The sequence below is a fragment of the Calonectris borealis genome, chromosome 4, assembly GCF_964195595.1.
Source record: "Calonectris borealis chromosome 4, bCalBor7.hap1.2, whole genome shotgun sequence".
In the NCBI taxonomy this organism is placed as follows: domain Eukaryota; kingdom Metazoa; phylum Chordata; class Aves; order Procellariiformes; family Procellariidae; genus Calonectris; species Calonectris borealis.
Window position 1 is genome coordinate 39,013 of NC_134315.1, and position 13,977 is coordinate 52,989.

A 13,977-nucleotide genomic window follows, 5' to 3' on the forward strand; every position below is an offset into this window, starting at 1 on the left:
ATAGATGGAGGGAAGCAAGCTTTGCATAGGTGTAACATGCTCCAGAGCAGACCTTATTTGTAAACACCAAGACACCAAGCTGAGTGGTGCGGTCGACACTCCCAAGGGACAGGATGCCACCCAGAGGGACCTGGACAAGCTCAAGAAGTGGGCCCATGTGAACCTCACGAGGTTCAACAAGGCCAAGTGCAAGGTCCTGCACCTGGGTCGGGGCAACCCCCAGTATCAGCACAGGCTGGGGGATGAAGAGATTGAGAGCAGCCCTGCCGAGAAGGACTTGGGGTACTGCTGGATGAAAAGCTGGACATGAGGTGGCAATGTGCGCTCGCAGCCCGGAAAGCCAACCGTATCCTGGGCTGCATCACCAGCAGCGTGGCCGGCAGGTCGAGGGAGGGGATTCTGCCCCTCCACTCTGCTCTGGTGAGACCCCCCCTGCAGTGCTGTGTCCAGCTGTGGAGCCCTCAGCAGAAGAAAGGCACGGACCTGCTGGAGCGGATCCAGAGGAGGGTCACGAAAACGATCAGGGGGATGGAACGCCCCTCCTGTGAGGAAAGGCTGAGAGAGTTGGGGTTGTTCAGCCTGGAGAAGAGAAGGCTTCAGGGAGACCTTATTGCAGCCTTTCAGTACTTAAAGGGGGCTTACGAGAAAGATGGGGACAAACTTTTTCGTAGGGCCTGTTGCGACAGGACCAGGGGGAAAGGTTTTAAACTAAAAGAGGGTAGATTTAGACTAGATATGAGGAAGAGATTTTTTTACAATGGGGGTGGTGAAACACTGGCACAGGTTGTCCAGAGAGGTGGTAGATGCCCCATCCCTGGAAACACTGAAGGTCGGGTTGGACGGGGCTCTGAGCAACCTGATCTAGTGGAAGATGTCCCTGCCCACAGCAGGGGCGTTGGACTAGATGACCTTTAAAGGTGCCTTCCAACCCAAACTATTCTGTGATTCTATTCTATGATTCTATTATTTTATTTTTAGTATTTGTGTTAAAATATTTCATATGAAAAATACAGAAGGAGAGTTGCCACATTCTTAATGTTAACTTTAAAGTCTATACTACAGGTGCCTTAGGAAAAACAGACACACATCATAGACATACCTTGTACTTGCAGACCACTATGGATCCTTTCCATGTCTTGTACTTCCACGGCAAAAGAAAGTGCAACCACGGTGAAATGGTGGCAGTTGACATGCTGCTGAGGGGAAAAAACCATTTAGCATAAAGCTGGGTAGGAATCTAAAGCTTCCTTTTCTGTGAAGAGACAACTGAGTGGAGGAGAAAGTATTCCGCATCATCTTTGGTGCAGTTGTTGAGACAGGCCACTAGAACTTCTGCACGTTTTAGACAACCGTGCCTTTTTTTTGGCTCATCGGCAGCTTTAGTTTCGCTAGAACTCACTTTCCTAGAGACGCGCAGGTGACGGGCACAGGTACCTACGTACGTTTTCTCAAGCCTAAGTAGAGCCGCGATTTCCTCACCCGAAACGTCCCAAGTGGAGTATTTTTGTTAAAGAGCACGGCAACCCATCCGTCCTCGCAAACTCGCTGCGAAAGAGGAATCCTTTTTTCCAGGCCGTTTCTCCAAACAGTCGAGATCTTTGAAAACTGCAGTTGTGCCACCAAACCTGCTCAGGGTCCCTCCCAACCTTCGACCGTCATCAGATTTAACAGGCACACGCTCTATTCCGTCTTCCAACAGCAAAAATACATAACGCCCTCAGACCCACAGCACACCCCTACGGACGTCCACACACACCTCGCTGTTTTGATGAGGAGCCACTGAGCACCCCTGCGAGCACAGCTGCGTGTGCAAGATCAGTGTCCTGGTTTCAGCTGGGATAAAATTAATTTCCTTCCTAGTAGCTGGTATAGCGCTGCGTTTTGGATTTAGGACAAGAAAAACGTGGATAACACACTGATGTTTTAGTTGTTGCTAAGCAGTGCTTACGCTAGTCGGGGACTTTTCAGCTTCTCATGCCCTGCCAGCGAGAAGCTGGGAGGGACCTTAGCCAGGACAGATGACCCAAACCGGCCAAAGGGACAGTCCAAACCATATGACGTCACGCTCAGTACATAAGCTGGGGGAGTTGGCCGGGCGGCGGCGACTGCCGCTCGGGGACCGGCTGGGCATCAGTCGGCGGGCAGTGAGCAATCGCATTGTGCGTCGCTTATTTTGTATATTCTTTTATTGTTATGATTGTTTCCCCTTCCTGTTCTGTCCCATTAAACTGTCTTTACCTCACCCCACGAACTTCACTTTTTTTTCCGATTCTCTCCCCCACCCCACTTTGGGGGCAGGGGGAGCGAGCGAGCAGCTGCGTGGTGTTTAGCTGCCTGCCGGGTTAAACCACAACAACCAGCTTCACCTACGCCGATTTCAGCGAATGCAGCTTCTGAAGCTTTAAACTGAAAGCCGTATCTTGACACTTTGCCGCGGCAGAAACGATCCGTAACTAGAACTCTACAAAAACGCAGTAACGCAAATTGCAAACCCACAGCAGCGACAGCTTCAGAAATATTTAGACCAGGAACAAGGGAAAAAAACAAAACAGCTTCATCTCATGCCCAGGAAAGCAGCAGGCAGAGCAAAGAGTCAGCATTCATAGCCCTTACAGACCACAGGCATTCTCCTTCCATTCCTAAACCCATCTGTTAGGTCGAAATATGGCAGCACTACTGCGATATTGAGAGTACAACAACAGCCCTGCCACAAAACATGCTCCTGACTGACGCTATTTACGTAGCAGGACACCTAGACAGAGGGACATGTTTTGCCACACACAACCCTGAACTTCCTGAAAATTTATGTTTACCAAAACGAGCCATTTGGAACACACCGCCAAATAACATTTGGCAATAAAACTTTGATGTGTTTGACACACACAAATTTGGGGTAACTTCCTATTTGCTTCCTGTTATTGTTGTTCTTCCTTCAGAAATTCTACTTGTTATTCACTACTGGTTCAAGCATTTACCTTCCAGCTATTACCAGCACATTTACACAGGCAAGGAACTTAATTGCTCTTCTAAAATTATCCAAATGAAAATTACAGCCATGAAAGAGGAGTGACAGAGAAGAAAAGGAGAGGTCAGGCAGCAAAAGAGTCCTGCAGGCTGCCACCAGTCAACATCGCACTCTTAAAAACAAACAAACAAAAAAAACACACACAAAAAACCACAACCAACCCAAAACACACAAACACAAAAAGCCCACAAAAACCAACAACAAAACAAAACTTTGACGTTGTACCTTTCTTTTCTTTTGGAGCTCGTCCCTGTCTCAGCTGATCGTCTCGACAGAGCACAAAGTGCAGATGATCCGTATCCCGATGACATCTGCACGCGATGAACACGTGTTCAGAAATAGTCCAGATCTGTAAGACTGGTGTCATTTGTGTGGTTCCAAGCATCATAACTCCATTTTACTGACCAATGCATTTGTGAGGAAACTAATTAACTTTTAAACGTAGCCTCTCCTTGGGGGGAAAAAAAAAAGTTTTAGAGACTGAAAAAAATTCAGATTTAGAGCTCCCAACCATGACAGAGCAGTGGGGAAATTAACGAAAGTGAAGATAAACAGCAGCAACATTAAGTGAAATTTGGTTTTTATTCTGATCATGTACTTCAGAGACTCTCCAAGTCTACACCTCAATCCTATGAATGACTAGTCCTTTTTTGGAAGGACACACTTTTTTATGTTAAGGTCCTAGATTGAAGGTTCCACAGAACAGAATGTGGATTGAGCCACAGGACAACATGCCATCAGCACTCTAATGAAAAAAAATCAATCAAAAATCAAGTTGAAACATCAGTTTCCATCATGTTTCCTTCATTACATTTCTACTGGCACCTAGGTGCTCAAAAATTAATTATACTGACACCACATATTACTAAAAATTGAGTTATGCATATAAAAATAAAAGGCTATTTCCAACCGGCCCATAAAATTACTATGAACAAACAGAACAGAAACACTCAACCCTAAAGAAGGTGACAGGCAGCTCTTAATTTACCACAGATGAAAGTTCATTCTTTACCTGAAACGCTCGTAACTACCCAGGGACCGATGCGGGAACGAGGCACGCGCGCTCTGTTCACGGCAACTGTTCATCAGCTTTTCTGCACCGGCACAAATTTGCCTTTTCCCTGGGTTTGACGTGGAGCATCTGCAGCGACCTTGAACGCGCCAATGTTTCTCCCCGCTCCCCCGGCCCCCCACGTGCCATTACCTGAGCAGCAAGCGGCATCAGCCACGCAGGATTTTCTTCACGTGACGCAGAAGGTGACGCTGGGAAAAGAGGAGGCACAAAATGAACCTGTTTGTCACACCCAGCCAACGGTGAAAACCCAGGGAAGGATTCTGCCGTGCGGGGCCGGGCTGCGCACCCCGGGAGCTCCAGCCGGCCGGTTTCGCTCCCCTTTGCCGGGTACCAGGGAGACACCGCCTCACTTCAGCCCTCGGGAACGGGACCGGGAGAGACCCTCCACGCAAAGAGAAGCGCATGGCATGGATTTAATCCCCGAGGGAAGAGGCCAGGCCAACAGGACCAGACCCCCACCCCCGGGGAGGGTCCACGCACCCTGCCCACTCCCTGCTTTCCCCCACAGCCCCCAATGCCTGCCCACCCCCCCGCACAAACGGCCAAACCGGCTTCTGCTTTGGGCCCCCAAACCAGCTCACTTAGCGCCCATTTCTGAGCCCAAAAACCCAGCTGCTGCGCCTCTTCTCAAGTCCCAAAAATGCAGCACTTGACCTCTGTTCCTGGGCCCAAAACCACACGACTCAGTCCCCTCTGTCAGGTCCTGAAAACGCAGGACTCAATCTGTTTCTGAGCCCCAAGTCAGCCACATGAGCCTGTTTTCAAGCCCCAGGAACAAAAGACCTGCTCTGCATTTTTGGGCCTGTCCTGGTTTCAGCTGCGATGGAGTTGATTTTCTTCCTCTTAACTGGTATAGTGCTGTGTTTTGGATGTAGTATGAGAATAATGTTGATAACACACTGATGTTTTAGTTGTTGCTAAGTAATGTTTACACTAGTCAAGGATTTTTCATCTTCCCGTGCCCTGCCAGGTGCGTGGGGGGCTGGGAGGGAGCTGGCCCAGCTGGCCAATGGGCTATTCCATACCATAGGACATCATGCCCAGCATATAAGGCTGGGCGAAGAAGAAGGAGGGGGGGATGTTCGGAGTGATGGCGTTTGTCTTCCCAAGTCACCGTTACACGTGATGGAGCCCTGCTTTCCTGGAGGTGGCTGAACTCCTGCCTGCCCACGGGAAGTGGTGAATGAATTCCTTGTTTGGCTTTGCTTGTGCGCGCGGCTTTTGCTTTCCCTATTAAACTGTCTTCATCTCAACCCACGAGTTTTCTCACTTTTACCCTTCCAATTCTCTCCCGCATCCCACCTGGGGGGGGGGGTGTGGGTGAGCGAGCGCTGTGTGGTGCTCAGTGGCCGGCTGGGGTTAAACCTCGGCAGGGCCCCAAACCAGCTCACGCTGTCTGCGTTCTGACCCCCTGCGTGTGATGCTGAGGGGTGGGGGAGTGAAGCCTCCCCACAGCCCTGCACCCCCAGGCCCCACATGCGGTTTTGGGGAGTGCTTGGGAGCTGCGGAGGGCCCGGCCCCGCGCCCCTGCGGGGCAGCCCCAGCACAGGCCGGGCACCGCTTTGCTGTGTCGGGCTTTATTTCTCCGGCACCACCAGCACCGCCGGGCCCGCGCCCCAAACCCCGCAGGCCGCCACACCCCCGCGGGGAGCCGGGCCCAGCCGCCCCGGGAGCGCAGCCCAGCCCGCCGCCAGGAACGCCGGCGGCAGCAGCCGGGGCCCGTCCCCGCCCGCGCGGGCAGGAGCCCCCCGGGCCGCCGCTGCCCGAACCGCGCGGGAGCAGCAGAGGGTGCCCGACCCCAGCAAGGAGTAGCCGAGAGCCGGATGGGGCGGCCCCCGCTCCCCCCGGCCGGCCGCGGGCTCGGCCCCAAAACCCCGACGAACCCCAGGACAGCGCTCGGCCGGGGGCCGCTTCCGCCCCCCCCCCAGCGCCAGGAGAACAGGGCCCGGCCCCCGGAGGCTCCGGCCGGGGGAGCCCACATCCGAGACCCGCCGCGCCCACAGCCCCATAACGCGCCCAGCCCTGCGGCCCCTCACCTGCCCCGGCGCGGCTCCAGCGGGCACATGGCCGGAGCGGAGCGAAACCCCCCGGCCGGACCGGCCGCCGCCGCCGCCGCTCTTCTGCGCCCGCGCAGGCGCCCCCCCCGCCCCGCCCCCTCAGGGACCGGCCCCGCCCCGCCCCGCTCCCGGCCCCGCCCCGCCCCTAGGTGAGCACCGCCCGGGCCGGGGCAGCCGCGCTCTCCCCGACCCCCGGCCCCGGGGCGGTCCGGGGCCGTTCTCGTCCCTTTTCGCCCTGACGTCTCCAGCCGGTCCCACTCCTCCGGGCTACCGGTGGTGCCCGCTCCTGTTCGGGGCTGGGCCCTGCCCACCGGGGCCGAGTGCTGCTCTCCGCCCGGCCGCGAGAAGCCGTCCGGAGGCTTCCTCGGTGTGTCCGGCCCCGTCCCCTCCCGAACAGGGGAGAGCTGGGTACGAGTGCGGAGCCTCGGGGCAGTTGCCCCGGTCCAACCGACGGTCCCATCCCGCTGCTGCCTCCCTTCCCGCCCCCCCAGACCTTCCCTCTGCCCCGCGCGGGTGTCCGCGGGCAGGGGCATCCCCGGGGAGCCGCGGGGCCAGGCTGCCCTGGGTACGGGGCCGTGCCGTAGGGAGGCAGGCCGGGGGAGACATGAGACACGGGTGACGAGCACTGGGAGCTGCGGCAGGGGAAGGTGATGTTGGTTCCCATTCTTCCCACAGGCCAATTCCCATCCCCGTTCCCCATGCATTACAGCCCCCCAACGCGAGTCCCGGGGCCAGAGGAGCCACACGTGCAGCGATGAGGACGGGGACACCGGCCCTGGCGCCCCATCACCTCCCAGCGGCTCTCCCAGGCTGGTATCGTGAACCCCCGCTGGGGCAGGTGACTAATACCTGTGGGGGTTCGTAGCTGTAACGGGGTGGCCCCTGGCTTTGGGCTCTGGCTGAGGCCACTCCTGGCTGATTTCTCCCACTTGTTGGGAATCTGGCGGCCAACGAGGCCAGGAGATGCTGTGTCGCTGCCCGTCACCATCAAGATGCCGGGCTCTGGCCAAGGAGGTCCCCGTGCTGTCAGAAACGCCGGCTCCTCAAACCCGCTGCTGGAGACATCATAGAATCATAGAATCCTTAAGGTTGGAAAAGACCTCCAAGATCATTGAGTCCAACCGTCAACCCAACACCCCCATGCCCACTACACCATGTCCCTAAGCACCTCATCTACCCGTCTTTTAAATACTTCCAGGGATGGTGACTCCACCACTGCCCTGGGCAGCCTGTTCCAAGGCCTGACCACTCTTTCAGTAAAGAAATTTCTCCTAATGTCCAATCTAAACCTCCCCTGGCACAACTTGAGGCCATTTCCTCTCGTCCTATCGCTGTTACTTGGGAGAAGAGACCAACCCCCACCTCACTACAACCTCCTTTCAGGGAGTTGTAGAGCGCGATGAGGTCTCCCCTCACCCTCCTCTTCTCCAGACTAAACACCCCCAGTTCCCTCAGCCGCTCCCCATTTCAGAGTTGTGCTCCAGGCCCTTCACCAGCTTCGTTGCCCTTCTCTGGACACGCTCCAGCACCTCCAAGTCCTTCTTGTCGTGAGGGGCCCAGAACTGAACACAGGATTCGAGGTGCGGCCCCACCAGTGCCCAGTACAGGGGCACGATCACCTCCCTGTTGGCCACACTAGTTCTGATACAGGCCAGGATGCCGTTGGCCTTCTTGGCCACCTGGGCACACTGCCGGCTCATGTTCAGCCGCTGTCGACCAGCACCCCCAGGTCCTTTTCCTCTGGGCAGCTTTCCAGCCACTCTTCCCCAAGCCTGTGGCGTTGCCTGGGGTTGTTGTGGCCGAAGTGCAGGACCCGGCACTTGGCCTTGTTGAACCTCATACATTGGCCTTGGCCATCGATCCAGCCTGTCCAGGTCCCTCTGCAGAGCCTTCCTACCCTCCAGCAGATCAACGCTCCCGCCCAGCCTGGTGTCACCTGCAAAGTTACTGAGGGAGCACTCGATCCCCTCGTCCAGATCGTTGATAAAGATATTGAACAGGACCGGCCCCAGTACTGAGCCCTGGGGAACACCGCTCGTGACCGGCCGCCAGCTGGATTTGACTCCGCTCACCACAACTCTCTGGGCTCGGCCGTCCAGCCAGTTTTTTACCCAGCGAAGAGTGGACCTGTCTGAGCCGTGAGCTGCCAGCTTCTCTAGGAGAATGCTGTGGGAGACAGTGTCAAAGGCTTTACTGAAGTCCAGGTAGACCACATCCACATCCTTTCCCTCATCCACTGGCGGGTCACCTGGTCATAGAAGTAGATCAGGTTGGTCAAGCAGGACCTGCCTTCATGAACCCATACTGGCTGGGCCTGATCCCCTGGTTGTCCCGCACATGGCCTGTGAGTGCCCTCCAGACAAACCGCTCCATAATCTTCCCCGGCTCCAAGGTCAGGCTGACTGGCCTGTAGTTCCCTGGATCCTCCTTCCAGCCCTTCTTGTAGATGGGCGTCACATCGGTTGGTCCGTCGGTTGCCTGGCCCCCCCGGTGCTGTTTCTTGGTCCCACAGGTAATTGTCCATGGTAATAATGCTGGCACAAAAGTGTGCAGTGGGGCACACATTGTCCTGCAGATCTGTAGGTGCTGTTAACGATGCAATTGGAAACACAGAGGCGGCTGGGTGTGAAGGTGAGAGCGCTGCGGCGTGGTTGCAGGAGGCTCCATTACAGGTCCTGTGCCCGAAGCGAACAGCTTGGGTTCATACCTCTGACCGCTCGTGGCAGCTGCTGGTGCTCCTGCACGGTGTGATGGTTCTGCTCGGGTGGCGATTCACTGTCCTCGCCAGGGCACCTGTTTTAGGGTGGATTCGAGGATTCCCGAGAAGGTGAGCACACATACACAGACTACAGGGGGAAAGCGAGCGTTTTATTAACTACAGTCATGCATTACACTAAGGGTATTTTGCAAAGCGATTGTCTTACCGACCCGAGGACCATGAAGATGAACCTCATACATGCAACCCTACATTCTTGTGTCATCCTGCGCCGCGAGCTCAGCCCAGCAGTCGGTAGGTGCCAGCCTTACGTGCGTGTCCGTAAGGCAACGGTGGCAACGGTGACCTCGCTGTACACCGGCCCGCTGTTCTTCGGGAAATCCCGGTATTTTTACATTTGCAGAGGAAACGGGCCTCGACACACGTGACCAGCGGGTGCCGAAACACGCCTCGGTTGCCAGCTCTCAACATAGGGAGCCTATGGCGCATGGGCCCGCTGGTCAGGCGCGCTGCACGCGCCATAGCCACCCCGTCTATTGGTTCGTAGGCTTTGTACACGCGGCATATTACCAATGTCCAGCATTCACGTATTAACCACGCTCAAGCCAACAGCAAAATGTAGCAAGGCAAGCAAAATTATACGTTGTGCTTTATATTCCTTCATTACTGCACGTCCTCCACGTCCTTCACACACCTTCCCCTAACATTTTCTCAACTTTCCTTATCTCTCTGTTCAGCATTTCAAACAATAGACAGTAAACCATCTGTTTTCTGTGCTGACTGTGGTTTTCTTAGCTATCTATTTCTCACCCAGTGTCCATCCACGGACCAAAATTCCATCTTTTAACCCCTCCGTACACATGCCACCGCGTGGTCCGTGGTTGGAACACGACGATATTCTACCATTCGCACGACATGTTGTTGCAGCAAGGTATCAATCATTTGTCGTATTAATTGGATAATACAGGGGACAAAACACATGATACATAGAAACACAGGACATATTATAGCAAAACCCAAAATGAGTTGTCGTAACCGTGGCCACCCCTATGTCCATCCTGCGAAGGGGTTCCAACCTGTTTGTACAACAAGTCGGTGATTCAGTCTTTGTAGCTCCTGTATGTGCGCATGAATAGATGTGGAGTGGTCACTCAGGTTCATGCAACAGAGTCCATCAAAGTCTTGGCAACCATGCCCATGAACAAGTAACAAAAAGTCGATTGCAGCTCTATTTTGTAATGTTGCGTGTCTAATACTATCTACATCTAACAGTAAGTCAGATAATGCTAAACTAGTGGAGTTACTGTATTTGGCTAGCCAACATCCCAGTTTGTTTAGTTGAGATAGGGCTGCAGCACTTACTACCCCAGGTGTGAGCACAGATGCTGCGATAATCTGTGGAGCATCCCAAAACTCCACTTTGTCCTTGCAGTCGGGAGCAAAGGCATCTATTTCCCGTGTCCCTCGAGTATGGTTTTTCTGCATCCAGATCGCAAGGGTGATGTTTGGGGCTAGCAAGGTGAGTCGGCCCAGGGTACATGGCCCACCTTTGATGGCCCGTGGTATTGCTGGACAGGCTCAGTCACCGCATATCAAAAACAGTCCCCGTGGCAAAAACATATGCGTAGAAAAACTCATCGTAACATTGTTGGAGGTGGTGTTACACCATCGCAACGTGTTGGAATATCCTGGTAGGGTGGTATTAACCCACCGTGACTCACCCTCCTTTTTGGTGTAACTAAAATAGGTACAACAATCTGCATTCGTGGATCCTAGAGTCTGCAGTTCCTGGGGTGGCAATGAAGGCAAACGTCCGATTCGTGAGAACCAGGCATTCCAATCCATCGAGTTCATGGCTACCTGCACGGCAGTCATTGACAAACCTTTGAACTCCTTTGATGACAGCGGAACTCCTATTAGACACGTGGAAAAGGGGTTGTTTGGTGTTGCTGTGCTGAGACACAAGGAATCTTGTCCGGTCACTTCAGCCAAGGTTACCCAGACGTTTTCCTTGGGTTGTGGCGGTATCCATGACTGCATCCATCTGTGAACACAAGAGGGGGCGAAAACACTATACCCTACTCCCGCCTCGATAAATGCTGTGCTGGCACGCGCCGCCACGCAGATTCTCCCTGCACCACGATAGTTACAGCTTGTGAGTCATCAGCGGCTATAACTTCAGCCGCAACTGGTTGTCCTAACGGGGACCGATACCATACCCGTGTTCCAGCAAACCACCGCGTGGTCTCTGTAACCGGTGGTGCACTCAGGACATGATATACTAAAACCCATGGGGCGGCAGGCAAGACCACCGCCCGCGAGGAGGTATTTTTAATCCCAAGTATGAGTGGTCGTTGTCCCGATTCCTGAGTTGGGTTCAGTAATACAAGGCCCCGGGCCAGGAGCCCTGGGGTTAAGCACAGTAAACGCAGACAGTTGCCGGAGGCTGGATACAGCGTGACACCAGTACGAAACCACCGCGTCTCTTGACTAGCCATGGTTACGTCTGTAGTACTTTGCACGGCGTATCCACCTCCCTGGGGTGTAGCCGTGTAGGCCGTCCCTTGTAAGATGGATATTCCTGGATTTGCAGCTCTCGTGGTTCTGATCTGCCCTTGCTTCATGCGCAAGATGGGGGTTGAGCTCTGGCCAATGACACGATTGTTCAGGGTGCGTACTGCCTCAGTCAGATGGTCCACCCACCCGGTGAACGTGCCACCCCCCAAGCGCTTCAGCTGCTCTTTCAATAATCCATTAGCGTGCTCCACTAATCCTGCCCCCTGAGGGTGGTAAGGGAGATGCCATGTCCACCTAATTCCTCGGTCACTGGCCCACTACGCTACCCTGATGTTTTTAAAATGCGTCCCATTATCAGACTGGATCTCTACGGGGGTACCATAATAGAGCTCTATTATCTCTAGGCATCTAATTGTGGTGTACGCATTGCTATAGCGGCTAGGAACGGCTACTACGAGTCCCGAATATGTGTCCACAGCTACAGTGTTGTCGCCTATGTTCCCGTAACAGCCCAACATAGTCGATCTGCCATACTTCACCCCCAGTTGTGCCCCGTCGTATGCGCCCCACTGGCTGATCTAAATAGGGGTGTTTCTTCAGCAACTGGCGGGTCTTGCATTGGGCGATGCACGTTTGAACATCTTTGGCTGATAGCTGAACACCCCGAGCCTTAGCCCATGCTAAGGTGGCATCCCTTCCCCCATGGCCGGCCTTTTCGTGGGCCCGCCGTGCCAATGCAGCATTACTCTGTTCCTCTAGTTTTACTGTCTGAACCTTTGCAAGGGCATCGGCTTGTGCATTCCCCAAACGTGCCTCAGACTGTTCTTTCGTGTGTGCGTCCACATGAAACACACGGACATCTCTATCCGGGAGGAGAGCCCAAATGCGCCCCATACATCCTTACTCCCAACGTGCCACTGGTCGGCATGCCACTTTGGCAACCAATGTACCAGTCCCTGGGTTACCGCCCAAGCGTCAGTATAAAGATAACAGATATGATTGGGTGGGGTGGCACCTACAGCTTGCCAGGCTGCTACTAATTCTGCTGAGCGCTGCCTGTTTCACCCTCAGTACCGAGAGCTGTGCCAGTGGCGGGGCTGTAGGCGATGCCCCTCCAGTGGTCGTTTGCAGAACAGCTGCCGGCAGTGAGCCAGGCGAACCCTTTCTGTTCTTTTGTCAGCTCTTCACATGGCCCACCCCACAAACCCAGCTGATAATTTACCACATCACTAGCGGTTTTCCCTTCCTCGAACACCCCATTGCTCACTGCTTCCTGGAGTCGGTGTGTACCCTTTGGACCTGGCTTGGCTCTCTCCTGTAGATGCCACCGCATTTTTATAACTGTGGCTTCCTGTGCGTGACCAATTTTATGTGTTGTGGACGGGGTGATTGCCCAGGCTATCACCGGTGTCTCGGTCCGAACTAAGACATCGTGTCCAAGGGTCCTGGCTTCAGTGTGGAGGGGGGCCCAATATGCAGCCACGAGTTGTTTTTCAAATACAGTGTACCACAAGTACAGTCAAATACAGTGTACCGCAAGTACAGTCAAATACAGTGTACCGCCCCAGTAAGCAGCGGGACCAAAACCCCAAAGGCCGTCTGCGACCATCCTGTAGCTGCCATAAGCTCCAGAGAGCCACATCTCGCTCTAGCGAAACATGTAGCTCGACAGGCCCATCTTGGACAGGGTGTAGTTCCAAATATTCTTGGACTATGTGTTTTGCTTGCTCAAAAGCCTCCTGCTGTGCTTGTTCCCACTGGAAATGGGTCACAACACGCAGGGGCTCCAATATCACGGCTAGGCGGGGAAGGTACGATCGCCAGAAGCCGAGTACTCCCAAAAATTGTTCCACCTGTTTTTTAGTGGTCGGCTGTGGCCATTCCTGTGTAGTTTTCAACACAGGTTCAGGGATCTGCTGTTTTCCTTGATGCCACATGATACCTAAGTATTTAATAGTGTCCGAGGGTCCTTGGACTTTCTTGGGGTTCACCACCCACCCATCCTGTCTCAATCTGTCTAGAACATAATCAAGCTGTTGTTCCACTTGCTCTTGGGATGGTTCCTGAATCAAAACGTCATCAATATATTGTACTACTTAGGTTTTAGGTTCCCGACTGACCTGTTGTAGGGTTTTGTGAATAGTTTGGTGACAAAATGTTGGGCTGTGTATATACCCCTGGGGTAATCTGGTAAAAGTGTACTGGTTCCATCTCAGGTAAAGGCAAACTGCTCCTGAGCGGTTACAGGAATAGGAACAGTGAAAAAGGCATTGGCTACATCAATCACAGCGTACCAGGTGCCTGGGTGCGCCTGGATCTGATGCACCAATTCGGCTACTTCAGGAACAGCAGCGGTTATCGGTGGGGATACCTTATTTACCCCTCTATAATCTACTGTCATCCTCCAGCTCCCATCTGACTTTTTTACCAGCCAGACAGGACTATTAAATGCGGAGTGCGTATGACGCACCACGCCTGCTTGTAGCAGATCTTGTATTGTTTGCTCAATTTCAACCTTCCCTCCCGGAATTCTGTATTGCTGTAAGTGTACCACTGTGTGGGCCACAGGTCTATTTGCCCCATCAGG

The 13,977-nt window shown here is 54.0% G+C and overlaps 1 long non-coding RNA gene across 2 annotated transcripts; it reads right to left on the minus strand.

Moving 5' to 3' along the window:
- Window positions 1-2,230: 2,230 nt before the first annotated feature.
- Window positions 2,231-6,230, minus strand: LOC142081554 (uncharacterized). Of its 2 annotated transcripts, none has more exons than XR_012673389.1 (3): window positions 6,137-6,230; window positions 4,230-4,288; window positions 2,231-3,374 (listed from the first exon to the last, which is right to left on the minus strand). It is a non-coding gene; the product is annotated as an uncharacterized LOC142081554 (long non-coding RNA). The 2 variants fall into 2 exon arrangements; XR_012673390.1 differs by having other exon boundaries at window positions 2,231-3,382.
- Between the last annotated feature and the right edge of the window lie 7,747 nt (window positions 6,231-13,977).